This window comes from Perca fluviatilis, chromosome 9 (genome assembly GCF_010015445.1).
Source record: "Perca fluviatilis chromosome 9, GENO_Pfluv_1.0, whole genome shotgun sequence".
Lineage (NCBI taxonomy): Eukaryota > Metazoa > Chordata > Actinopteri > Perciformes > Percidae > Perca > Perca fluviatilis.
The window spans coordinates 10,247,762-10,274,888 of record NC_053120.1 but is presented as its reverse complement, the minus strand read 5'-3'; the positions used below and the strand labels follow the sequence as shown (position 1 = coordinate 10,274,888).

The 27,127-nt window shown below is 40.5% G+C and overlaps 1 long non-coding RNA gene across 1 annotated transcript in view; it reads right to left on the bottom strand.

Annotated features, from left to right (window-relative positions):
• LOC120565491 overlaps positions 1-27,127 on the bottom strand; it is a 93,119-nt gene that overhangs the window by 22,370 nt on the left and 43,622 nt on the right. The window contains exon 2 of the long non-coding RNA XR_005640263.1: positions 21,130-21,196. This is a non-coding gene — a long non-coding RNA (uncharacterized LOC120565491). The remainder of the gene's footprint in view (positions 1-21,129; positions 21,197-27,127) is intronic.

Genomic DNA, 27,127 nt, shown 5'->3' with positions numbered 1-27,127 from the left:
AAGAAAGACAGGAAGAAATAGACACACACATCTCCCCCTCTCTCTGCCTCTCTTTCTCTCTTGCTCTCAATGTTCTCTTTATCTCGCTCTCCTTCCTCTCTCTCTCCTCCTAACTGCTGTTTTGACAGCCATCATGGGCGTGGCTAACGGGACTCCAAAAGAAATTTGACTGTCGGTCAGTCAGTCTGTCTGTTTGTCAAATTTTCGGCTGATAAATTGTTGGGGGGGGAGAGGGTGTGATGACGACTTGGGCTCACCCAAATTCTCCTTTCACTTTCTCTCTCTCGCTCTCTCTCTCTGCTTCTTTTCATCTCTCCCTCTCTCTGCTCACCTACTTTTCAATCTCTCCGACATGCATTAAAAGCAACAGAAGGGAAGAGCCACAATTTTAAAGATAAGAATTTTCATTTGAATGTGAATACTAGTGGGTTTCTTGTGTGTGTGTGTGTGTGTGTGTGTGTGTGTGTGTGTGTGTGTGTGTGTGTGTGTGTGTGTGTGTGCAGCAGGTATATTTTGGCGTGCTGCGAGCATCTTTTACTTGAGTTTTTCTTTTGTATCAGCCGGACATCTTCAGCCTATCAGGACAAGACAGCGACAGCTGGGATGTTGTTGTTGTCAGGTGAAGTGGTTACTCTGGCACTATGCCTGTAATCTTTGTCTGCCAGGATGTCAAGGCGATGATGGAAAGACATGGCCTGAAACATGACTCCAAATGAATGCTAATGTTGCTCTGTATCTGCAGGATGCATAAATAGACAACTGTTTGCAACTTCACAAGGTGATAATAGATCAATGTTCACAGCTTGTTGCAAGAGGCCAAACAAATCTACTAATTCTAACCCATGACCCCTGACATCTGGCTTCAGGTTGCACTAAATAATAATTTTACTTGAACAGTGCAGTGTTAAACAATTTGAATAAATAGAGATGTGAGCCTTATTGAAATTTGTTTTGTGTAAATTGTTAATAATTGAGCAATGGGGAAAATAATCGCTAATCGAAAAATTAATCGTTAGATTAATCGAAAAATGTATCATTAGATTAGTCGACTAATCGAAAAAATAATCGCTAGATTAATCGTTTAAAAAATAATCGTTTGGGACAGCCCAACAGTATGATTCTACTTCTGATCTATGAATCTTTCCGATATCATTTTATAATTTTTTCCAAACTACTCTGGTTGGTCTTCTTTCTGCATGTGAAATGAAAGGTTTTGAATGTCTTTAAGGACCCTGAGGTATTGACATTCTATCCACCTGTGCAACAGAAAATAGCAATAAAATATAATTCTCTTCTCCTCTGTGCCAAATCTGTATCTTCCCACCCTCCCCTCCGTTCATCAGCCCTCTCCATTAGAGCTGAAGGTGTTGGGCTTCTGTCTGCATCCTTCACATTGAGAGATGTGTCTCTGCTGATTAATTGCTGTCTGATCGCTGCTGCTGCTGCTCCCTGCTAATTTCTCTCTCCCTGGGTATTTACAGCCCGCGGCGGCCTGGGTGTGAGGGCTTCTAGCGGTAATTGTGCGGTATTTGTTGCTAATAGGATAATAATTGGAGCAGGTGCAGATAGCTGGATGGTTATTGGGCCTGGTGAGGAGAGATGGAGTTTGGCACCATGCCAAGGACGCCCGCTGTGCAGCACGACGACGACACGTAAAAACACACTTTAAAAACCAGAGTGCCACAGAGGGAGGGCAATGATTTTGCTCTGCTTTTTTATCTCATCCAGCTCGATCTGTCTCTCTGGAAACCTTGCACCTTTTTCAGGAATCTGTGTTTACAGGAATTTATCTATTAATTTATCTGTTTCTAAATTTATTAGAGCCAGACTGATATATCGGCGGGCCAATATTATCGGCCGATATTAGGCATTTTCCAAACTATCGGTATCGGCATTTATGATAGCCGATTAAGGAATATTTAAAAAATAAAATAAAAACGGACGAAACACCCTTCAACCATGTTATGAGTAGGGTTGGGTATGGAAACCCGGTTCCACTATGGAACCGGTTCCTATGCAACCGGTAGGAATCGGACCAGATTAAAACGCAAATTTCCGTTCCTCATTTCGGTTGCACTTAATGTGTCGACTGAAATATTTTCCCTCTGTCGCTCCGAAACGGACGTAAAAATATCCCACTTTCTCTGTAGTCTACCGTTAGCTAGCTAACGTAAATGTAGGCTACTTTTAAAATGCCATATTCTCCCTCTGGGCTCACCAAAACGGACATAAAAGCATATTACGGCTACCACATCTATAAAAAGCCTTGGATCTGGATTTTTTTTTTTTTATATATCGGCCGATAAAAATTGGAATATCGGATTTTTAAATCACTGAATATTTGTATCGATATCTGCCTTAAAAATTCTTTATCGGTCAGGCTCTAGTTTCTATCTGCTGTTTCCTCTCTCCCTGCATACTTCCCTCTGTTTATATTTTTTATGATATGACCTTTCACCCCTTATTTTCTTCTTTCTCTACTACTCCACCACCTCATCCTAAGGCAAGTTCTGAGAATTGCAATAGATAATTTATAAATGCTGCAATCGGATCAATGAATCACTGCATTGTTAACTGACTATGTGGGCCCATGTTCGTTACTTTATGCTGCAGCCAGGTTTCAACACAGTTGACAGAGATGCGTTTAGGTCATGTGATTACAACTCATCTCTATGAACGAGAGAGAAAAATGAGAAAATCCAACTGCAGAGGAAGGCCTTAGACAAGACGTAGTTCACAGCTTAGAAAACAAGCAGTTGTTCCAACGGAAAAAACTGGAAAATCAGGAATAACTTAGCAGATTTGGTCTTGTTTTGTTTAAAGTTCAGTTCATAGATTCATTGTCACACATCATCATTTAATTCATTATTTATCAGTAAACAATCACAGCAGTAACACTGATGTCACTCTGGTGTTACATTCTAAATCTGTTGGTTCAAACTTTTTCATTCAGTTCACTCACAACCAGACCGATTCCCATACCCACAGGCAGTGATACGGATGCAGTAATACGAGCGATTGAAATCGTCATTTAAACAACCAAAGCGGTCCAAAAACAATGAAAACAATTCATACTTCAAGTTACACAGGGCGCAGCCATCTTGGATTCTGTATCAGAATTCTTGCTCGGTGTCCTCAAGGTTGTCCGAGTTCCGAGCGTGAAAGGGGGCGTGTTGGTGCGTGTCGCTAGGCAACGTCCTCGGAACTCTGACACGGATAGATAATCGAACGCAGCATACGCACAACCAGCGCAACGTCATAGAATGTCTCTGAACAGATTCACACCCACTTAGGGGAAAACAATCCCGTGTTCCCCATAGACGACAACAGCGTAACGACAGCGGAAATGTAAATCGCTCCAAACTTTTACTTTAAACAAACAGTTTTGAATTAATAACTATGCCGAAAGGTTGCTGAGTAGTTTGTTGCACCAACAATACATCCAAAAACCCCCGGTCTTCAACCTTGTCCTCCATGTCCTGAAATAGATCCTGATAGATGGGCTTTGGCTCCAGGCTATAGACCAGACCAGCCTCACCGAGGCTCCCTATGAGAGGGAAGAATCGCGCTGTCACATCAGAAGAGAAACAGCTGTTGTGTAGCGGGTTAATCGGGACTTTCACACTGATATATGAGGCTCATAAGAAACGTGAATATTGTCAGTCAGTGTGGTAAATGATGCTGGTGACAGTTACTACTGATAGATAGCTAACATTAGCTTTAGTGGGAAGCTGCTAACAGTTTAGCAGCATCATACTGTCGTCTACAACTAAATCTCAGCTTATAGATCGAACAGTTGGTTATTAATAACAGGTTGATTAATTACAAACGACACTCAGCCTAACAATAGTGATTTAATCAGATATATATTTCTACATTTAGCAGTATGCGGCCACCGTGTTGGGTCATTGATCCACTGATACAGGGGAAGACAGGGGACATGACGGTAATTAGTTTATTAAGGTATCATGAATGCTCAGGTTCAGGCAAGGTTATACAATACACTAGCCTCGTGAGACCGTCCTGATCTCGCGAGCTCCAGTTTTCCACTCGCAGATCAGTCTGGTATCTTGAGATAGAGAAAATTTGGAGCCGTTAGCCAAACGACCGGGCCAATCAGCGTTGGTTTTGAGGTGGGTTAGGTGGTGATAGACAGATGGTTTATCCAATCAGCTAACCAGTATTTTCAGACAGCGGTAGCCCCAATTCTGTTAGCCACTCGCTAATGCTTTTTTTCTCTTGGATCCTTCTTTTGGAATATGGACCGGGAACCTGAAATGGTGCCTTTTATTCCTAAATTCTCGTTACACAAACGGCAAATATCCTTTACCGACATGTTGCTTGCATGCTGAGCTAACGAGCTATGCTTTGCCTGCAGCAGCAGGGGCTTGTGGTTGTATTTTCATACGCTTCGTGGATCTGATTGGTTGATTTGGCCCGTCTATCACCAACATAGGTGATAGACAGATGGTTCATCCAATCAGCTAACCAGTATTTTCGCCCCTTCCCAAAAATTCTCCAACGGAAAGTTCCCAGATGGATATGCCGAGCAAATGCGAAGCAATCCATCTGGCAGAGTCAGGTTAACAATACACATTAGACGTGTATAAAACAAACCATCTGTTTAACAAGAAAAAAATCCACACACATTTGTCAAAATTATGATCCAAACACACATCAAATTGCATTGACTTCTATGGGACCGGCCTTGAGTTTTAGCGAAGTACCCGTATGTGCCGGTTGTGCGTATATGGTTAACTGCTCCTCAGATCTCTGCAGGGTAAATCCAGACAGCTAGCTGGATTATCTGTCCAATCTGAGTTTTCTGTTGCACAACTAAAACAACTTTTGAACGTACACATGCTCCACCAAAAAAAGTTCCTTCCCGAGGCTATTTTGCAGCGGCACCGGGGCTCTGTCCGGTGCTTAGCACCACCCAACAAGATTGTGATTGGTTTAAAGAAATGCCAATAAACCAGAGCATGATTTTCTCCCATCCAGGAATGCTGTGTGGACTAGCCAGACCCTCCTCCGCAGCGCTGTGGAGGAAGGTGTGGCAATGCGAGACTAGTGCATAATGATTGTTTCTATCGTTCTCAGTAAGCTTTTGCTGACATCCTGCGTGTCACAGCTGAGCTGACAGGGACACTTTCACCCACCATTAAAAAGAGCTCCTGATGACTCAGCTTAATCAGTTTAAATTGAGGATTAAATGTTAAAGGTTTCAGTCACGTACTGAACACCTGTAATAAAGAACCCCCAAAAATTATGTTAGACAACGGAGTCCTGCTTACGTATTAGTTATAATAAAGTGCATGTCAATAAAAAATATAAATGTGGATGATATGCACCATCACTGTGATTCCCTCACAATATTGTGCTAACCTGCAGAAATTCAAGAAATTCAAGGAACAAGAAAAGAAATTAAAGTATTTTTTTTTCTGGGTAATCTCCGGTTCTCCGGCTAAAAGAAAAACAAAAAACTTTGTTTCAAGTAAGTGACCCTGAGATACTAATAAGAGTGAACTGTGTGGTATTCAAACAGAGAAAACTGCTGCTGTTGCAGTCAGAAAAGTTGGTGTTGCTGTCAAGGCTACAATGTCAGACACCTGCTTTTCAAATCATTTACCATACTTTTTCTTCCTCAAGGTCTCCTGGATGCAATGTGAAAGGCGGAGAGGAAACTGACTTTGTCTAATTTCCATTATGGGTGTGTGTGTGTGTGTGTGTGTATGGAAATCCATCTGTGAAAGTGCTGAGTAACACCTCTAACCCTCTAAACCAAAGCAAAGCTGTAGTTATGATTAAAGCAAGAGACGTCTCCTCGCTAAGGTCATGCTTTCAAAAAGCGAGCCGCCATATTTGGGCAGCAACAGTATTGTTGTGATCACCCCTCCCCTCGTTCCCCTCTGAGACTTCTCAGCCTTGAATATGGTGATGATATTAATACTAATCGTAATATAGCCGGCGATAGATATAGGCTCTGCCGCTTTGAACTGTAAATGGGTTGCGTTTGGGGGAAGAGAGGCGATTAAGAGCCGCAAGACGGTATAAGATGGTAAATCTGGGGAAGCAGAGGCATTCCAGCCCCCCCCACCATAAACAAATAATCCAGCGCTGCGTCTCAAACCCCCCTATGCCATCTCAAATCAGTTTGGATTAGGACAGAATGCAGGGATGCTCCCTTTAATGTCACACAGAGAGAGAGGGTGCATCTTCCTCTTCCACCCGTTTCGCCCGCCTCTCCGCGACGCGCCGTGTTTAGCCCTGCTTAGCCAAATGAGCTCCTAATAAATGCAGCGCTGAGCCCGTCTGCTGAGGAGTCGCTTATAATTGGAGGGCTTTCTCCTTCGCTTCAGAGAGGAAAGTATTAATGAAGGGGTGGGGTGGAAGGTGTGTGTCGAGGGTGGAGGGTGTGTGCGTGACTGCGTGAGTGTGTTTGAAAGGCGGAGTGAGTGGGTGGGTAAGTGGGTGACTGTGTGTGTGCGAAAGGTGGAGTGTGTAAGGGTGAGAGGTGTACGTGGAGGGTGTGTGTTCATGGGAGTTTGTAGAGTTCTAGTTTGTGTGCATGCTTTGCATATGCTGTACTGTAGGCGTCTGTGCCTCGTTCATATGGAAATGTGGTTCCATGTCTTCATTTAGCGCCGCAGCTCGGCGACCAAACACACTTGTGTTTTATTATTTTTATGAACCTGTCGTTATCGCTCCATTTTCTCTCATTTCTCTTCCCTTCCTCTCCTCTCTCCGGTTTAATCCTGCTTGCTACCTGCAGTGGGAAGCTGCTTTGTGCTCCAATAATAGGGAATATATATGTTTATAGATATGGCTCATTTTGGTGTGTGAGCATGCACGCCTTAGAGACCCTCAAATCCTTCACACTGCTTTATTTCCCTGATTGTGTTCAACGTCTTTCGTTATTACTTTCCTCCACTGTAGCTAAGCTGAGCAAAATAGGAACAAAAAAAGAAGCCGACAAAGATGAAGAGGGCCGCCTTGTTTGTCCTCTCAGGTAATTAATTTTCCTCTGATTAGAAATGTTGACCAGTATACGTGTGTGTTTGTTGACCGCAGTACACAAGTGTCAAGGCGTTAATTTGTCATTGGCATGTCGATAACAAGATCAGAGGGGTCATGGTAACGCTCACACAAACGTGTGGAGGTCCACCCTGTAATGTCAGACCTTATCACCTAATAGGCTGAACTCAGAGAGAGCAGTGTGATGGATGAGAAACAGATGTGTGTGTGTGTGTGTGTGTGTGTGTGTGTGAGAGGCAGAGATAGAGCGAGGTGTTAGGTAGCCGCGAGGACTTATCACAGCTCTGTGGTCATTGACGGGAAGGTACTTGGTGATAATCTTGTTTACCTTACAGCTGCACCGACAGATGTTATGATGGATCGGCCTGTAAACTGTAATATGCAATGTGTACGCACCCTCACACACGCCCTCTAGGACACCAGACTTGTTCTTGTTGTGGTGTTGACTCACTAGAACAGGTCAGCACCCCGCTGACCCAGCGCTCGAATTAACAACATTTTGGCAGCTTCTCTCACCAGTATGTGAAATCTGAGCATTTCATTTACTCTTATTTTATTTTTTTCCAAGATATTTTTTGGGGCTTTTTGGCCTTTAATGGATAGGACCGCTAAAGACAGAAAAGGGAGTTGGAATCGAAACCGGGCCGCTGCGGTAAGGACTGAGTGCATAGAGCGCATGCTCTACCAGATGAGCTACCAGGGGCCCCAATTTACTCTTATTCTTAATTTAGAGAGTATGCACAGTAAAACAAGGACGAAATGACTCAAATAAGTTTTGCCTCTTAACTCATCCACTCTCTCATGTTCACTCAACCTCATTTACTCGATCTCTCTTACTCTTTTTTTATCTTTTCCCTTTATTTGTGTTGACAGTGGATAGACAGGAAAGGTGGGAGAGAGATGGGGGATGACACGCAGCAAAGGGCCGCAGGTCAGACTCGAACCTGGGCCGCTGCAGGACTCATGGTAGGACCTACATGGGGGCGCACGCTCCTACTGGGTGAGCTAGAGGCCGCCCCTCTCTTACTCTTTTTTTTTACTGTAACAAAATCCCCATCCTTAGTTTCAATATTTAATTGTGTGTTGAGCTAGGGCAGAAATAGAGAGCGGTGGGTCACACCATGAGTTTTGAACTGAAGTGTAAATTATATTTCGGAAGTATGACACAGATTCCAACAAAATATCAGAGTAAGCTCAAAGCTTTAAAGCCTGCGAGCAGTTACTGAATGCTGAAAGTAAAAAAGAAGTACATACGGTAATAAAGTCTCCATTTAGTGTCACATTACTTACACTAATCGTACTAATCAAATTCTGGTAAAGTGTATTAAAAACTTCTCCATGCACACTAATTGAAAATGTAAAACCAAATACTAAAACAAGTTAAATCTCCCTCCAACAAAGCTGTATTCTTTACTTTCATGTCACTGTGGTGTTCTTTGCTACATGACATCAGAGAGTATACAGTAAGCACAAGTATGTACTTCACTGATGTGAGGCTTTCTGGGAACTGCAGTTCAAACTGTTTTTAAGTGCAGCTTTGTTTTTAACTTCTGTATTTTAACTGAGTGCTTGAAGTATAATCTTCAAATTTGAGACTTACGAAAATCGTTTCTTAAAATCAAAAGAACTGCAAAATGTCATGACTGGGTAAATCTGTCATCTGAAAAGCAACTTAAAGGGATAGTTCAGATATTTTGAAATGGGGTTGTATGAGGTACTTATCCATAGTCAGTGTATGTACCTGCAGTACTGTAGATGGAGGTCAGCACGTCCCCAGTTTGGAGAAGCAGACGGGAGTAACGACACTGACCCGGATATTCCACCAGGCGCGCCTTTGAAGGTACTTTATTGTCACATACACATAGCGAAATTCATTCTCTGGGCAGCTTTGAGCCAGTGCCTTGATCAAGGGCACTGACTGGAGAACCTAGTACATGGTTTTTGATGGTGGGGGAAACCGGAGCACCTGGAGGAAACCCACTCAAACATGGGGAGAACATACAAACTCCACACAGAAAAGGCCCAGAGCCTTGTTGCTGTGAGGCCACAGTGCTAGCCATTGGGCCACCATGCTGCCCAAGCCCAGCCTGTGCTGCGTTCCGGCTGTGCCGCGGTTTTGTTTCATCCTACCTTTTGGTAAATTGACTGGATGCTCAAAAGATCCAAACTATCCTTATAAGAAATCATTACATTTTAAGGGCAGCAACATGTGTATGCTGTAAACCTAGAGACTCAATATATATACTATCAATACATTTGACCCACAATAATGTGCTTTAATTCCATAAAAATATCATTCACACATTATTGCCCTGAGTTTTTCTGTGGGAGTCAAGGAGTCACTCCTAATAAGCTTTCTTTTTTTTTTCTTTCTAGACCTTTATGGGTCCTGCTGGATCGGACAGATTGCAGATCCGGAAAGAATATTATAGAAGATGGAGGGAGAGCAGGGAGGGATGGGGAGGAGAGAACAGAAGTGGTAGGAAGTAAAGAAGATTTATATCCATCTTTAGTGATGATAGAGGGCTAAGTATAGGTGATCAAAAGTTAAATTTTGAGGTTTTGGCGTAGTTATGCTAATGTAGGATTTGGGAAGGTGAATATTAACGAGTGTTACCAAAAAAATCTAATTTTAACCCTTCAGATCCCTTCACATATTCTCTGTATGACAGGCCAAATCAAATGAGACCTCTCTCTTTTTTCACAATTCTTTAACATTACTGTGTTATGAAGTAATTTCTTTCAATCAGGGGGAACAACTTCTCCAAACCTTCAATGATCTTTTCAGAATACTTCCTTCAAAAAATTCAGGGAAAAAGCATAGTCGTGATACATGATGCGAGTATGAATTGTGGAATTCACTGATATAGGTGAAGCCATTTTAGGAATAAATCTTAATCCAGAGATAGAAAAAGGGTAAAAATGGGCAGCTAACAGCTTGGTGTCTTACTGTAAAATCTTTGGAGGAATCCTCACCTATGTAGACCCATGTAGAGAAGCACAGTATCCAGATAGTCCTGGTTTAATTGAGCTTAACAGACTCTACCTCTGGTTGGGGGTGGATTGGTGTGTCTGCACGTACAATCTGAGATAGCGTTGGCCCTCACTTGGTTTAGCACTCGAGAAATCCCAGCCTAATGTATGAATCCAGAAACTGACAATGGCTGAACTGGCGATGGCTGGCTGCAGGGGTATCTGAGAGATAGAGGAGGACCTGGAAATCCTGCTCTAATGACATTCACCACGGAGACAGTAGCTGCCTAAAATATGAAGAGAGACTGCAGTGAAAAAAGGTGTCCAATGAAAAAGACATTAATTGTACAGCTGACATTAAAATAATTGTCTTGCCAGAGCAATATGAGTCTGGTGTTTACAGTATAGTGGTAACTTAGTGTATTGGAAGTGAATGTAAAATTCACAAAAACTTGATTGAGATTTTCTTCAAATTTCAATCAGTTTAAGTTCTCTGCATTTGGTACTTTATTTGTTATGTGGCCTAATGCCAATTTCAAAAAAACAACTTAACATGACATACATGTTTCAAACTCGTGGTAGTCTTTAGGTGTTGACAGGCTTCAAGGCCAAAACATACAAGTCAAATCATGACTTAAACTTAAAATTCAAGCTTAAACTAAGCTTAACTAAAGCTTTGACTAAGCCAAAAAAATGTCTGTCCCTACATGAACCAATGAGGATTCTGTTTAAACCCAACCTGGGCCAGAAGAAGTATATTCTTTGTACACAAAAATATAAAAATAATCAAAAATTTATCATGAAAAAAGAAAGAAAGTGAAATGACAAAACAGGTCAGTGGCAACAAAACAAATCATACGGGCATTATGTGATCTGCTGCCTTTACAGTTAAGCTTTGGTTAGGTTTAGGCACCTAAAATTGCTTCGAAAAGGTTAGGGAGAGATCACTTTATGGTTCTACGAAACCAGTCTTGACATATGGAGGAACCCGATATTTTCTTTATATTTGTATCTTATTCTATTTTAGCGCGCTTTTATTTTCTCTTTTTAAACTGCTCTTTAATGTTTTATGTAAAGCACTTTTAATTGCCTTTTTGCTTAAATGTGCAACAGAAATAAAGTTACCTTGCCTTACAACCTCCAGCCTGTCAGTCAGTCAACAGGGCATAGAGAAAACTGGCATGCCTGTCAGTCTCAGAGGAAGTGTTAACCGCACTGCAACCGCTTTTGGCTCGTCATTAATATCATATTGCAGTGAACGCTGTCTGTGTGAAGTTTTGAAAAGTTTAATGACACCTGCAACCGCTTAACCGGCGTTGCCGTGACTCACCGTGACTGCCGTTCGGTACCCAAAAAGGACCGATTTCGATACCCAACCCTAAATGCAACGTATATTGAATTCCCCATCCTAGCTGGCTAACTCTAGGTGGTGTAGAGGAGGTGTAATCAGTCATTTACTGAGATTACAGCAAGAGAAAAAGAGAATCTAGAGCTGAATGTGTGTGGGTGTTAGTCTGTAAGAGAGTCACAGGGTCATGTTCATAATGCCAAGTTGCCACAGAAAGCTGATCCCGAAGCATAGAAGGAGCTGCCGACAGAAAAGCCACTGTAAGACATGACAAACAGGAGAAAGAAACATTCTCTGCTGCGATGTGTCGCTCATCGACGCTCACAATAAGGTCTCGGCCGTCTTTTGTTGATACCTCTGTCCATCCTCTCCTCTCTGTTTTCAGCGCTAATTTGATTTCTGGGAATCAGGGTTTTGTCTCGTCGAGTGACTGACAGTTGCCTTCGCCTTGATGAATGCCGAGTGGAAGAAAAAAAGATTGGCGGATAATGCTGCTCTCTCTCTTGCTCCCTCTCTTATATCGAGCTCCAATAATTAATTCACACACATATCTGCAACATTAGTTCCAGAGGAGATAATTAAGAAAATGATTTTAGTATTGTTCCCCGGCATCTATCAAGACAATGCTGCTATCTGTTGTTCGAAAAAGCTACTAGTCACCATTACCGTATCTTTAAAGGGCAGTGATTTTGCGTTTGGTAATTGCATGGCGGATTTCAAGCAATGCTATTAATTGACTGGAGTGAGTATGCATTTATCTTCGTTTTATTCTCATCAAGTGTGTTTCATTCATGTGTGTGAGTCTGCGAGAGGGAGATAGTGTATATGTGTGTGGGTAAAACAAATAAACTATCTCTGTGTCACATTCATTATCATCTTAAGTCATTTATTTTTCTGCTATCTGGCAGCAAACATTTGTGTGTTGAGTTCTTTGTCACAGCTACACCATTCAGTCGCAGTGTTCGGCTGCTGCGCTGTGTTCCCTGTGTTGTCATTGTGTCTGTATCTTGTTCATCATGCTAACGTCAACTGCTAACATAAAAGACAACTTTTTTATCAATACAGTCGGGCTCTGGGCCAGATATTAAATTAAATGGATTGAGAAAGAGGGACTTTTTTCCAGTTTCATTTCCAAAATTGAAAACATGGAGCCTAGTGTAGCAGCTTTTTTTTATCATTTCCTCTTCAGTTTGCTCTATATGTGTTTGTTTTTTCTTTGTTTTAAAGCTGCATTAATTTATTGATTTTTACCAATTGGGGACACCAGAACAAGTTGAAAACATTGATATATCATCATTTAAGAAAGTTAACATACGCAAACAATTGCCGATGAACACGTCAAACAACATTATAATTCCATTCTGGCCAGGTGACAAATTTACGTCCAATATTCACTCTCATTTTAGCTTTATTGAGCTCTCCAACAACTCCTGGGGGAAATATCTGTCGATGCCTCACTACATGCTAGTTGCTAACTTTCTGTGTGTGTGATTTCTGATGAGAGCTGTCAATCAAAACAGTAACGTTTGAGGCTGCAAAACCAAAACAATCAGCTGAAAGACAATTAAACCTTCTGTAGAGCTGAGGGGAACTGCAGATAATTCTCTGTGGGTTTGTCACTACGATCAAACCCCTTTCACATTGCGCTTAACCGTTTAAAAAAACGGTTGCCTTCAAATTAAAGATAAACGTGATTCTATTGGTGTTTTTACTTTATTAAACACAGGAAGTACAGCCTGTACTTTGTTAGTACTGTGTTAGCCTGTAAAGCAGTATGTACCACAAAATCACCTGGTAAAGCTTGGTTTATGGTAGCCGCGGTGTTCCCGGTGCGAGGGGCGCGCGCTATAAATTGAAGTCACCACGGCTGTCAATTCCAGCGCGACGGCACACAGCCTTAAATATGTGTTTAGAGAGAGACACCACACTGGGAAAAGAAGAAACATTTTGCTAGAGTGTGGAAAAACATGACAGATCGTTTTATCAAAGCTAAAAAATGCCTTCATGTAAAGAGTGTTCTTCACAGCGTTATAGGCAGACAGTCATTTCGATTTGGAGATAACCGACAGTCACGGTAATGATTAGAGTCGATAAATGTAATGTTTCGCGGTACGTCTGTGTTTTAACATGGTTGTGTTTACTACTGTCACAAGGCAGCCTGCTTTCCTTAACTTGCGGTTTCTTCTTCTCTACTACTTCTTGCTCGTTCACAGATTACTTTGTCTGTACGCCCTTTGGTGTTTTAGAGAGTACTGCAACGAGCAATGCGTTGAGCATAAAGGTCTCCGTGGTTGCTCGTAGGGCGCGAGTATACCCGCGGCTTAATGCACAATGTAAGATGCAGTGTAGAGTCCAAAACACACGTCATATGACACACTCGGCATACATTGGACTCTCTTGTGTTGCTACACTTCAACAAAACTACCCAGCAGCATAATGGTAGCAGAATATAAAAAAGATGTTTTGTGTAATTTCATGTGAATCACACAGAAAGGTAAATCTCCCCGGCTGTTTTAATATGAGGAGAAGTCTTAGAGTTCAGTGTATTTTTCTCCCTTAACAAACAGTTTCTCCATTGTGACAGCTACAAGACCACAGAAGAAGACAGACTATCGCCTGACAAGAGAAGAAGTCAAGGTAGCCAGGATGAGCAACTTCTCTGTGGCTGGCCAATAACACGGGGGTGTATTCGGTCGCAGCATGACAGCTTGGCACTGTTGATAGAAAATGACATGGGCAGCTGTTCTGACCTACATTGTATTGCACAGACAGTAGAGCTTCTTATTTTGGTAATACGTTCTCTTATTTGTAAAATGCTATATAACAAAAAATCTAATCTATATCTGAAATGCAGATTCACAGAGACATTCCACTCTTTGGTCTTTACTTCGTGTCACCTCACTAGAAATGCTAACCTTAGTGAATGAAACTCAATAGTAAATGGCATATTTAGGTGTTTAAAAAAAGAAGAGTAAACTGAGTATCTAAAATCACCTGCATTTGGGATTTAAATATTTTTTTATATATATATTTATTAAGGTTAATCAAAAGTTACAATTAGACTGGACCCAGACTACCTGCCCTTCTTTTTTCTTCTGTTCAGATTACCTCTGTATTTGAGCAGTCCTATTTGATTTAAGTGATCATTCACAGTAGCAACTATTTGCTTTATTCTTGTGTTTATAGGTAGAAAAGAAAAGGAAAAAGGGTAAACAGCGTTCCAAGACTTCCATCTGTCTTTAGAATTGCAAATTTCAAGTTTATCAATGAGTGAATAGAGCTGAAATTAAAAATGATTCAACAATGCTGCCAGAAAAAGAGTAATTTGACAAAGCACCTTAAAATACACCTTCAGATTACTTTTTGTTTGAAGGAGAGACGTCAAGATTTTGAATGATTGAAATGGAATGATTAATTTCATTTCACAATATCTCAGAGACCTTGTACACAATATTTACACACAAAAAAAAAAAAATTACATTTACAGCTGAAACCTTGATTCATGTCACTGTGCGCTATATAGTTAAAATTGTATTTTCTACAGTATGTATGAGTGCAGCCTGTTCTCATGCGTTGATGAGTGTGATGAGCCGGATGTAAATGTAAAGTTTGATCTTGTTTCCAATTGTAAATAAGCATTCCTAGTAAAACGTTCACATTCCCTGGTGCAGAGCAGTTTCTGAATGCCATGTGCTCTTCTGTGTGTCTGATGGGACGACAGGTACGGTGTTTGCTAAAGGTCAAAGTTCATGTTTGTAAAGTATGGAGTTGCTTTAGCATGCAAAAGTGTCATTTGTGTGTGTGTGTGTGTGTGTGTGTGTGTGTGTGTGTGTGTGTGTGTGTGTGGTTATATTTAGTACAAGGTGCGTTTCTGCACTCTGACGTCAGTCAACAAGACGTTTGACCAAACCCTGATAACTAATGGCCTGTCAGTCACAGAGCCAAACCCCTCCCTCTTGGGCAATAACCACCGCGGTCTTCAACACCACCTGCAATAGGACATGCTTGTATGTACTGCATTAGTGTGTATACTCATGCTTTTGACTGAAGTCTTGTGTAAACTCCAGTCTTTCTGTTGTACAGCCGCTCAGATGTGCAGGCCTGATAGGCCACTTACACTGCAGGATCTGGCAGGCCTGCTATATGTATTTTAAATTAATTTGTTTTTCAAACATCATAGTCAAACATCAGGTGTTTGCAGTGATCAGGTACTAAGCATAATCCTATTAAAATATTCTCTCTGACTGCACCAATGCAGGAGTATTTTTAGATTCGGATTGTATTGTGCTCAGTGAATGAGAAGTTACTTCAAAAGCGGTTACCAGTGGAATAAGTAAGCTAAAGAAATCATAGTTGTTTATATTTAGGATAGTGTCAAACGATATGACAAACAAAATGTAAAAGTTTAGCTTAAACGGTGAGAAACACAACTGCGAGAATGAAAAATATTTGGCAGTTTCCATAAATAGTCCGAATGTAATAACAGAAACATTTCAGTTATGTAAAAACATCTAAGCAGATCATTATGTATTTTCATCATTTCTTTCGGACACTGTTGAATTTCTAAGTTATGTTGCCTGAAAATCATACTTAACGCACCATACACACTGTATCCGTCAATGCTTTTCAAATGACTCCACACTAACTGTGTTACCGTGTTGAGATAACATTACTTTGACGAAAGAAAGAAAGAAAGATCAAGTTTTTTGTTCAAGTTGATGGATTTATTATCAGTTGATTTTCATATTGAAGTAAAGAATTTTCCGTGTAATCGATGGACCAAATGTACAAACTATTGGAACGACTAAGATTGAAAGTTGATTACTTTAAGCTAGCAATGGATAGCCTGGATAGCTCACCTGGTAGAGCGTTCGCCCCATGTACAAAGGCTCAGTCCCTGTTGCAGCGGCCGCAGGTTCAACTTCGACCTGCGGCCCTTTGCTGTTATTCCCCCCCTCTCTCCCCTTTCACATCTTCAGCTGTCCTGCATAATAAAGGCCTAAAATGCCCAAAAGATATATAATAATACAAATTTTAAAAGACACTAACTCAAGAGGGGCAAATGAATTCCCTTTTTTTGTACGCGCATACGACAATGCTTTAAAAAGTGACTACAAGAGTAAAAATCTGCCAGAAATGAGACACTGCATCTACTAGGGCATATCTAAAAGTCTCTTTCACAAACACACACCCACACACTGTTTGTTTTCTCTCTCTCTGCACTTCCAGGTGAAACAGGTCTGATATTTGAGACCCAGGTGCTGCATAGAAGAAGGGAACGAGGAGGTTCGCTATGTTGTCTTTCTCCAGCACGCCAGCAAACCAATTGATCAGCTTCCTCTGTGCGTGTTCGCCTCCAAACATCGTAACATGTTTTTACATAACTCCCTTTGATATCAGGCCGACCATCTGTAAAAGCAGGTTATGTGATTGTCTGACTGTGTCTTCTGAAGTAACCACTGTGGTTCATGTTAATCTCATTACTTTGATCTGATGCTATTAAAGTTATTATGGATATGACTGAGCAGAAAATGTTTTAATGAGAACTGCTTTTGTCAACTGGCCGCAGCAGCAAGTTGGTTCAGAACCACATATTTCGTCAGAGTAGTTTGACAATAGACCAGACTGACTGAAAACAGACTGGCTTCCTGCCAAAATAGCTGGCGGGAGAATTACCAGCATCTATGTCGCGGTAGTATCCGTTTCCAACCCCGCGCCCAAACTAACGCAGCAGGTGTGGGGCTTGATTAGTTGTTAGTTTGCATCCAGCTGTCAAGTGACTTTGTATCATCTAAATTGAAAAGGTACAAATATTTTCCCAGGATTTTATACCAGTTGGAGTAAATTATTGTCGTTATGTGTCTTAGATGAAGCTCTTATCTGAAAAATAAAAGCAACAACAAAAACAGAAAAAGAGAAATAAAAGTTGAGAAGGAAATAATTTGGGTGTCCTGATAGCCGAATGGTTTATACCGCTTAACTCGAACATCCCTGGTTCACCTCCAGCCAGGGACTCTAACACTCCCCATGGTTTATGTCCATCTCTACACTATCAACTATGTAATAAATGCAACAAAAAAAGAGAATACAAAGAAAAAATTTTTTAAAAAGTGATCTACTTGTTTATCAGTCTGGATGGAAATTGTGTCAAAACAAGTGTGGGTCCACTCACATGCCAGCTGATTCCATTTTTGAGTATTTATGTAAAAATAACAATATACAGTATGACTTTCCTGGCCAAAATGTAGGGATTATACTCAAAGGCTTGAAATAAAGTAAGTGGAAAAAGAGGTCAGCCTGATTCTCACTCTGATTTTGGCATGGTGACTGATCGTGAAGTGACTCTGCGAAAAATAGAGCAGGTTACCATGATGGGGTAGCTCATGGTATCTAAGGCTCCATTTACACTTGCAGTTTCAAGTGTCTCGTATCCAGATAAAATCTAGATGGGATTTAATACACAAGAGGGTGGTGGTAATGTACCTGAAGCTGTTAGGTAACTGCACTTTAACAGTTTAGTCACAACAGTAACGTCTTAGCTGTCTAGCTAACAACTAGACATGACCTGACACAAACACATTACTGAATCATATTTATTCATGTCGCTCCCTTTTAAAGAAAGGGAGCATGGCAGCTAGTTTCAGTGTTACTTCAGCATACAGTAACTTCAACTGCCAAAATTACTGGGTACAGAGAGACTTTTTCCACAGAGTGCTTACTGACTTAATTGGTGTAAAGACACGGTGTACATCTTGGAGAGATGGAATTTACCTGTGTGAGATCTGGCTAGAATGTGTCTCAAACCACCTACCGAGCCAGTTTAAATATTTATTTTGATCTTGATGTATTTGATCTATGATCAAATAATTGTATTTGAACAATTATTTGGATTATTCTTTAACATCCTGACTTCAATCAGCTGTTAACCTTAACAAAAAACACAGAAGTAAAGGTGGAGAAATGGTGGGATGAAATCATCATCATAACCTAGTATATTTATATTGCCTACTAAATGAAGTAGAGGCAAAGTAGAAGTGAACAGAAATGTAATATAGTCTCCCTATAGTAAATGCACTGTAGTTATTAATTGAAAATCCAAGCACCCTGTCCTCTCTAACATGATCATTTGATTAATCTCAGGCCAATTTCTGAGAACATGACGTGTCAAACATTAAATCAAAGCATTTAAAAGTCTGACAAACACTAAGAAGACATGCACATGTTTACTGGATAAGATAAATGGATTTTCTGGCACTGGGCCTCTACTGTATGTACTCTCGCTCTTTTTATCTCTCCCATTTAGTCAATCTTAGTGTTTGTGTGTGTGTGTGTGTGTGTGTGTGTGTGTGTGTGTGTGTTGTTCAGGCCCTGTTTACATGTACATGGTTATTTGAAAAACAGACATTTCCCTTCGTTTTTGCCCTTTGTTTACACGCAAACTGGGAATTTGACTCTGAAAACGAGTCTTTCTAAAAACTCCGGCCAGAGTGGAAATTTGGGAAAACTTTGTTTGCACGTTTGCACGTAAACTGACACAAATGGAGATTTAGGCAGCCGAGGAAGTGAGGAAGAGAAGAGAGAGGAAGTGATTTGTTGCTGTTGTTGCTATTTTCGGGATTCTGATTGGCTAACGTGGGCTTGAGCTTCTCGTTACACTGCCACCTACAGGTTTGGCGTGCTCTTGACGGCATTGACAGCATATATACACGGGTACGTGTAAACGAACACCTTTCTGAAAACGGACAGCTGTGCACAATGTTATTTTTGAAAACGGAGAGGTTAAAATGTCCGTTTATGAAAATAGCCGGCCACGTGTAAACGTAGCATCAAAGATCATCCTATCACACCTGTGAGGACTACCTTCTAGCATGCAACACATTTCTTACACACCTCTCTTGGCCCGTGGCCACCTCCACGTGTTTGTGTGGGTATGAGAGAGAGAGAGAGAGAGAGAGAGAGAGAGAGAGAGAGAGAGAGAGAGAGAGAGAGAGAGAGAGAGAGGCAGCTGCACCATATTTAGATATGTATTAAAATTCTCAAGTTTCTGACTATGCATGATATTTCTGAGACACACAAGCAAAGAATATGTACAGTTAGGCCTAGTCCACACATAGACAGGTATTCTTTTTAAATTCTAATTATGCGCAAGCACGGTTTTAAAACTCTCTCTGTCCTAATAAAAATGCAAAAACACATTGAAAGTGCTGTCAAGAGCATGTCAAACCAACAGGCAGAGATTTGGCCCTAACCCTTAAGCTGTGTTGGCCAATCAGAAGTCTGAAAAAAGCTATTACCTGAAGGCTAATGCTGCATCAATCGCTCCAGTCCGTACACTCTGATGTTGCAAGCCAAAAACTCATGAGTTTCTAAGCTTCATCCTGGCCAGAGTTTTCCAAAAGATCAGTTTTCAGTGTTGCGTGTGGACAAAAAGCCAAACCTCATAGAAAAAGCTCCATTTTAAGAAATACCATTGTCACTGGGGTTTCTCAGACTGCACACCTGTAGGTGTAACACTGTGATTAGTAGCAGCGCCAGTTCAATCTGTGCCTGATCAACTAACACAAGATTAAACATCCTTAAATGCAGAAAGACCAATAGAAACCAATTTACCGAGTTAACTAGCTGTATTATTTTTGGTGCTTTAATCTTTGATTTATTTCCTGCCCTACAGTGAAGAAGTCACCAGTCATTTATTGGTTGACTTTGTGGGTCAGAATTGAATTTTCAAAAAGTCTGAAATCTGAACACACGATCAAGTCTTTAAAAACAACCTATTCAATCTACCTCAAATAGAGGTTCATTTTGTGTTATAAAGAAGAAAAATTCCATATAAATTGCAGACATCTGGTTTGCACTCTTACAAAGACTCAGTGTGGGGGGTCTTTATCACATTTTGGGCTTTATTTTTGTGTTGGTGCATGATGCAACTGTTCTGGACTGATAACTGTTTCATTCAATAAACACCCAATTCTATTGCAATACATCCATTTATCCTGAACCATGCTGGCCTAATTATTGAACAAATAGTTGAAAACTATTCCTGTGGTATAAGGATTATGGATGCCATCTTTTATATTCCGGAATTTCATCACAGTGTGTGTGTTATTACCCACTGCAGCCAAATACAGGTAACTTAAGATTTTTTTCTGTTACGTGAATGGTCCAGTGTCAGTTCAGTGCTAAAAGAAACAAAGTGACATTGCAGCAGGTGAAGTAAACATGCAACATAAGTTCAACAAATGCTTCAAGGATGAATTAGACCCGCAAATCCTATCTTTGTACCATAAGTCACCAAATATTTAGTTTATAAAAATAGATGTTGGGTATAAGTCATAAGTCAATATTTGCTGGAGCAGCAGTATGTCACGATTCTTTTTAAAGGATGGTCTTAAGCCTTAATGACCCATCAATCCCACCTCAGGACTAAGATTGACTCATAACGTGTGATGGTAAGAAACACACTGAGTCAATATCAGGCATGTTTATTTGATCCACCTCCCCTGACTCTTACACATTAGGCTGTAAATCTGTATCCTCTTTCTAAAGCACAACTTTACTAGAAAGCTTATGATAAAAGATCAACAATAGGGAAGCTTTAATTCACGCCCGGCCTTTTCAACCTTCTCTTTACACTTTACACATAATTGTTGCAGCAGATTTCATTCTCTTGTTCGTCGCCTGGGTCCATTTCTAATAATATACATATTTTCAGGGGTTATAGTGCAGGCAAAAATAAAATATCTCACATAGAGTGGATAAATTGCCATACCTACCATTTTCCTTGAAAGTTGCTTGGCATGCTCAAAATCTCCCTGTTGTGGCTCAAATTGCAGATGTAGCCTGAAAGAATATAAAAATAAATGTAAATCTCTCTCTCTCTCTCTCTCTCTCTCTCTCTCTCTCTCTGTGCCTGAGGAAGCTCTATCTGTCCTTTGATTCCAGGGTGAGACGGTTGCATTTCAACGAGGCAGCTAAAATTGCAGCGGTTGACTAAATATGGATGTGCAGCCGCGACATTAAAGAGGGAGACATAATTGAAGAACATAACTACAGGACATCCCAGAATAAGGTGGGGTGATGGTTGTCGCGGTGACGAATTGGTCACAAGATGGGGTTGGGGGGAGGCCTGCTTCTCCTTTTCTCCCTGAATTTCTGTCGCCCCGTAATTTTCATGTCAATCTGCTTCCATCCTGCTTCCTTCTGGATTTCTCTCTCACGCTAGGAAGCTTACTATCACACATCCATGTTCGTAGGAAGGTGAAACTACATCCAGATTTAGTATTGAGCTTCGAGATTAGATTATTGTATTTTTATTATTACAATTATAATTTATTTATGCGATCAAAAATAATTCAATCTGAGCCAACATTCAGTTGGTCTGCACCTTCAATGATCTTACATGTAGCCTAAAGGACAAAAAAAATATAGGAATAAAGAATAACAAAAGTCTCACTAGAAAGAGGGAACTCCATCTGGGTAGACATAAAGCATGGACCTCTCTTCAAGTTAATCTTTATATTGTCGTGCAATAGAAAATAATAGAAATGTAAAGGAAATTTGACAGAAATTAAACATTTTAAAAGTTCAGACTAACTAGATTTGCTATTAGACATTTAAAGATGGTCTAATTAAATGCAATTCAGCAAAACTCCTTGAAAAATCGAGTAAAAGGAAAAGCTACCAAAATGAACGCCATGTGACACTAGAATATTTCATACCATGTCGTCAATATTGGCCTATTTATTGTCTCATCAAATGCTTTTGAGCTTCTGTATATTTTCGAGGAAAAATGACAAACAAAACCTTTCCGATTGGAAAATCCTACATCAATGTGCCGAGCATTTGTGTATTGGACATGGCTAATAGAATTTTAACACTCTACACAAATATAACCAAATCCACATGTCAGGTAACACATGCACACAGATACAACGATCTGTAAATAAATATAAAAATATTGATATGCACAGGACATATTTTAAATGCAAATGTCAGATTTTTTTTACTTCAAGTTGGAAATATGTAGAATATTTGGCATTTACTCACATTGCCTTGTATTGAATGGTTAAATTGTTCAGTGTTCCAGGTATGGTGGTTATGTTCGTGAACGGTGAACTTAAGGCTGGGACACACAGGGCCGAAAATCAGCCGTTGGACAGTCTGGCGAGGTCGGTGACTCGAGTCTGTTCGGTGTGTTCCGTGCCGTTGTCAGTCTGGGGGGCTGTCGGCGTTCATTTTGGCCGACCTGACATGTTCAGTTGGAGACAGGGCAGTCAGGACTCACCCGGAAATGGCAAGCAGAATGAGGTGACTAGAGTCTCTCAAAATCTGACGAAAATCTTTTAAACTGACCTTTGTTGAGCTGAAATGAAGACAGATTCAGCAAATGCGTGGCCTATTTCTCGCTTAAAATGTTTTCAGAAACATGTTTCAGTGAACTATTTTAGTACAATATGAGATCGTATTCTGAACGGCCGCCATGACAGTCTGACTTTGAATTTCCAGAGAAAACAAACCCATGTGACGCGTTCGTCCAATCAGCCGCCGGTTTTCATTTCTTGGGCAACAATACAGATTAGCGCCGCCTGCTGCTATGGAGACGTATTACGTTTCTCAAGTTGGTGTCCACTCAGTGTGTTCCGAGGCAGTTTTTTGGACATTGACAGAGAATGTCCATGGTCATTACTTCTTTATCAGTGGCAGAGTATCGGGATAAGGACCATGTGAAACCACTGCTGAAGAGCGGATCAAGCACGCAGTTCTGATTGAGTGGTCGGTCGAGAGTTGATGAGGCTTATGGGTAATGACGGGTTGAGACATTCACAATCAGTGATGACAGCAATCATATAATGGGTCCTTACTTACACCTCAGAAAAGGTAATACCAATCTACTTGATATACTTTAGATCAGCTGTAATCAATGATAGCATTAGCTTGGACGGATGGGTAAATCTCACATGTCCAGGACCAGACGGGCCGTGTGGAAACTATAACAGTAAAAAGGTTAAAGTTCATCCAACTCCTTCTATCTGCAGGGCTAAAGAATAGAGGTCGACCGATATGGGTTTCCTCAGGCCGATGCCGATCTTTTGAAATGATATATGCTGCCAATTATTTTTGGCCGATATTTGCTTGTTTTTAACCTCTATTTGAAAAATAAAATTTAACACTAATAAGTACTTAAGATACACAAAATTTCTCAACAAAAACATTTATTGAACACTTGAACACCAATCTGCACTTGTATACTTACATTAAACATGTATAATGTAAAAACATATATTGTATAAATAAACAAAACGGGTAAGAAGAAAGAAAGAAATTTAACTTTGTCGATTAAACTTTTCAATTAAAAGATAAAGTTTAGTGCACTCAGCAGCATTTCTCAAACAGCTGAGAAAAATAAAATAAATTGACCATTTTAACAATAGTAGTGCTGACACACAGTAGCAACCAGCAGCATTTCTTTGTTTTGGTGTTGGCTGGGTGAAGCGCTGCCATAAGGGGGTGGTTTTCTTTTCAGCCATCAGACTTAATGACTAAAAAAGGGGGAAAATACAAGGTTAAGTTAGTATTTTTGTATAATGTCTTCTTCAATTCATTTTATAGATAGGTATAGATATAAAATCTAACATTTGTTTTATAAATCAGCTAATAATTCAGTGCATTGTAAGTGATACAAGGCTAAAAAGTTTCTATCATCCTCCCAAAAACTGTCCTGAAACATGTATTTTTGGTTTGTTTGTTGACAGACAAAGCCAAATGGACAAAACCTAATTAAGGGGGGAAAACAACTTTAGGCCATATGGTCAAAATTAAATGATTTAATAATAATGTAATAACTATAACTTATAACAATAACGTATTTCACTAGTAAATTGCTGTTGAATGACAAAAACAACCACCATGGCAGAAGGGTATTTTACAACAACTTTAAATGCACCGCAACGCACCGTCTGTGTTGTTCTTCAGACAAGTAGCTAAACAACGGCAGCAGCACACTGCTTAACATACTGCTGTTGGATCCTATACAGTGAAATAAATCACACTTTACACCGTTTAGCTGTCAGCATTTTAATCGTGTTTAATCCATCTGCTAGCTAATGGTAGGCTAACGTTAGCTGCTGACGAGTGTAATGTTAACTAGCGTCACATGCTGCAATGTTTCTTTTATTCTAACATTCGTTTTCGGAGCATCAGAGAGCAACGCAGGCATATCAGTGGAGCCGAAATGAGGTACAGAAATCCGCGTTGCTATTCGGTCCGGTAGATACGGGTCGTTAAGGCACAGGTGCCATATTAGCAGCGGATCTACTCTGGTCCAACCCTAGCAACGATGCTAGCAAAGCAAAGCCAGTCCTTCACTAGCCTATGGTGTGGTGGTCTCTTTTAACTACAACTTCTTTCTCTGCATTGAGTTGACAACCCTCTCAAATATAGACACACAAACAGAACAAATAATAAAAGTCTCAGATCCACTGTCTGTGATTGCAAAATTCTAGCTTAATTATTGTGACATGACAGCATGACACGACAGCTATCAATATCCAAAGTAGCCGAACGTCATGTCACCTGTTAATGTTTTTTCGCGAAGTTGGCAGTAACATGTCATACGTTTTTCATTAAATATATACGACTTATAAGAATTTAATCCTTACTGTTTTCTCCGAGGAACAGCTCCTTCCTTAGGCACTGGATGAGGTCTGCTCACTCTGCTGGTAATTGACTCTAGGGGCAGCGTGCGTCGAACACGTGTTCCACAAAAACAACAACACCAGGCTGCCCGCAGATGCGCTTGCCTATTAATTGGCTTGATATTGGCCGATGCCGATTATGTAAAAAAAGCCAAAAAATTGGCCTGTGTGCGTGCATGCCGATTAATCGGTCGACCTCTACTAAAGAATAAAAATACATCTCCTCTGTTGAGATGCTGTGTATTTTAATCAGCAGAGACATGTTTACAAAAATATATTTAACAGAGTTTTGAATGCTGTCTGTGTCTGTGTCCAGACTAAGCAAATTTTAGAGGTGGTGCGATTGCATACAAAAAAAGAGCAGACAAACTCACACACGCACGCACGCGCGCACACACACACACACACACACACACACCAGTAAAAGCCGACCAGTTGCCAATGTGAGAACAGGAGAGGCCCCCCAGCCGTGACTAACACATGGTGCTACCAGCAACTGCCAGGACCCATCTGTGTGTGTGTGTGTGTGTGTGTGTGTGTGTGTGTGTGTGTGTGTGTGTGTGTGTGTGTGTGTGTGTGTGTGTGTGTGTGTGAGAGAGAGAGAGAGAGTGAGAGAGTGTGTGTGCGCGCATGCATCATAAATTAATAAACATATCTGACAAGTGCATTGCAAGCACCCGAGGGCATCATCGTGTTTGCAAACAACTCCCCCTTTGCCCCCCACCCCCCACACACACACACTCTCTCTCACCATTCACACACATTCACACACACACACTCCCTGAGGAGTAGCGATTGTTTAATGATTCAATTAGCTGTGCTGAGTGCTAGAGGCAAGATGGAGTGATAATTGACAAACATGTTTAATCCGTGAGAGAGAGACAGAGAGAGAGAGAGAGAGGGAGGATGGGTGGAAAGATGAAACCAGACAGATAGAGCACACACATACACTTTAAGTGTTTTTACAAAACATTGGCTCATTTAGTTCTGACGTATGTTCCTTAGAGCATCTTGGCATCTGAACCAGTTTAAGAAACATTAGACACGTCTCCATCCACGTCTTTAGGCTGATTCACTTTTTTTAGCAGAACATTTCAGAAATGTCTTAAAATTACTTAAAAGTTCTGCAAAATTTTATATATATAATAATAATAGTTTACTTTTGTACTACATTATACACATAAAATAGCAATAGTGTTGTAGCTCCCATGAGGCTTACACAATGCTACTTTGTCCATGTAGCCTTCGAATTGAAGCTGCGTATGGGAAGTTGAATATGCTTGGCATTCATACAGTACAGTCATATATATAGCAACAACACTTTCTGGGGTGACTAACAACAAAATTAGCTTTCTTCCCTTTTAGTTTAACATTTTATGTTTTCACATTTCAACAGCATGTTTGTAATGAGAAATAGACACTACATAGATTACAAAAGTAACTTCCTTGGGAGCACAACTTTCCACATATGAAATCCTGAATACCACAGCAGTGGGCAAACATGTTATTGTTGATGATAATCCACAGATATCAGTGGCAATAGTTCTCACTGAGAACTCTTTTCTGCTGAACGTAGAGAATGATTTAGAGTAACCAGTACATTGTTTTCACAGAAAGAGTTATTACTGTTGACGTTTTGAAAAGGAAAGTCAGCTCTGTTGTATTGAGGCATTGACAGAAGTGTGCGCAGCACACATCTCTAAATCTAAGCCAATGAAACAGCTACTGCAGTGGAAAATATGTTATTTTAAGATTTGGGTCAACTGTCCCTCCAACATTGTAGTTAAAACTCCTATATTAAAAATGTCAGATTACTGTAATTTAGCCTCCATGTAAGTGGGCTACAAAATCACTATTGACAATAGTTGATTTAGTACATTTAGCTGCTGTCCGGCTGTTTACCAACGTGTTGTATTGTTTACTGAGGCTTATTTGTTTACTTGTTTCCATCCATGTTTGCAGCACCGTGCAGTCTCAGTGTCAAGAGAGTTTAAACAGCTGCTCTGTGTGCTCATGTGTCTATTGTGCCCGGTGTGTGTGTGTGTGTGTGTGTGTGTGTGTGTGTGTGTGTGTGTGT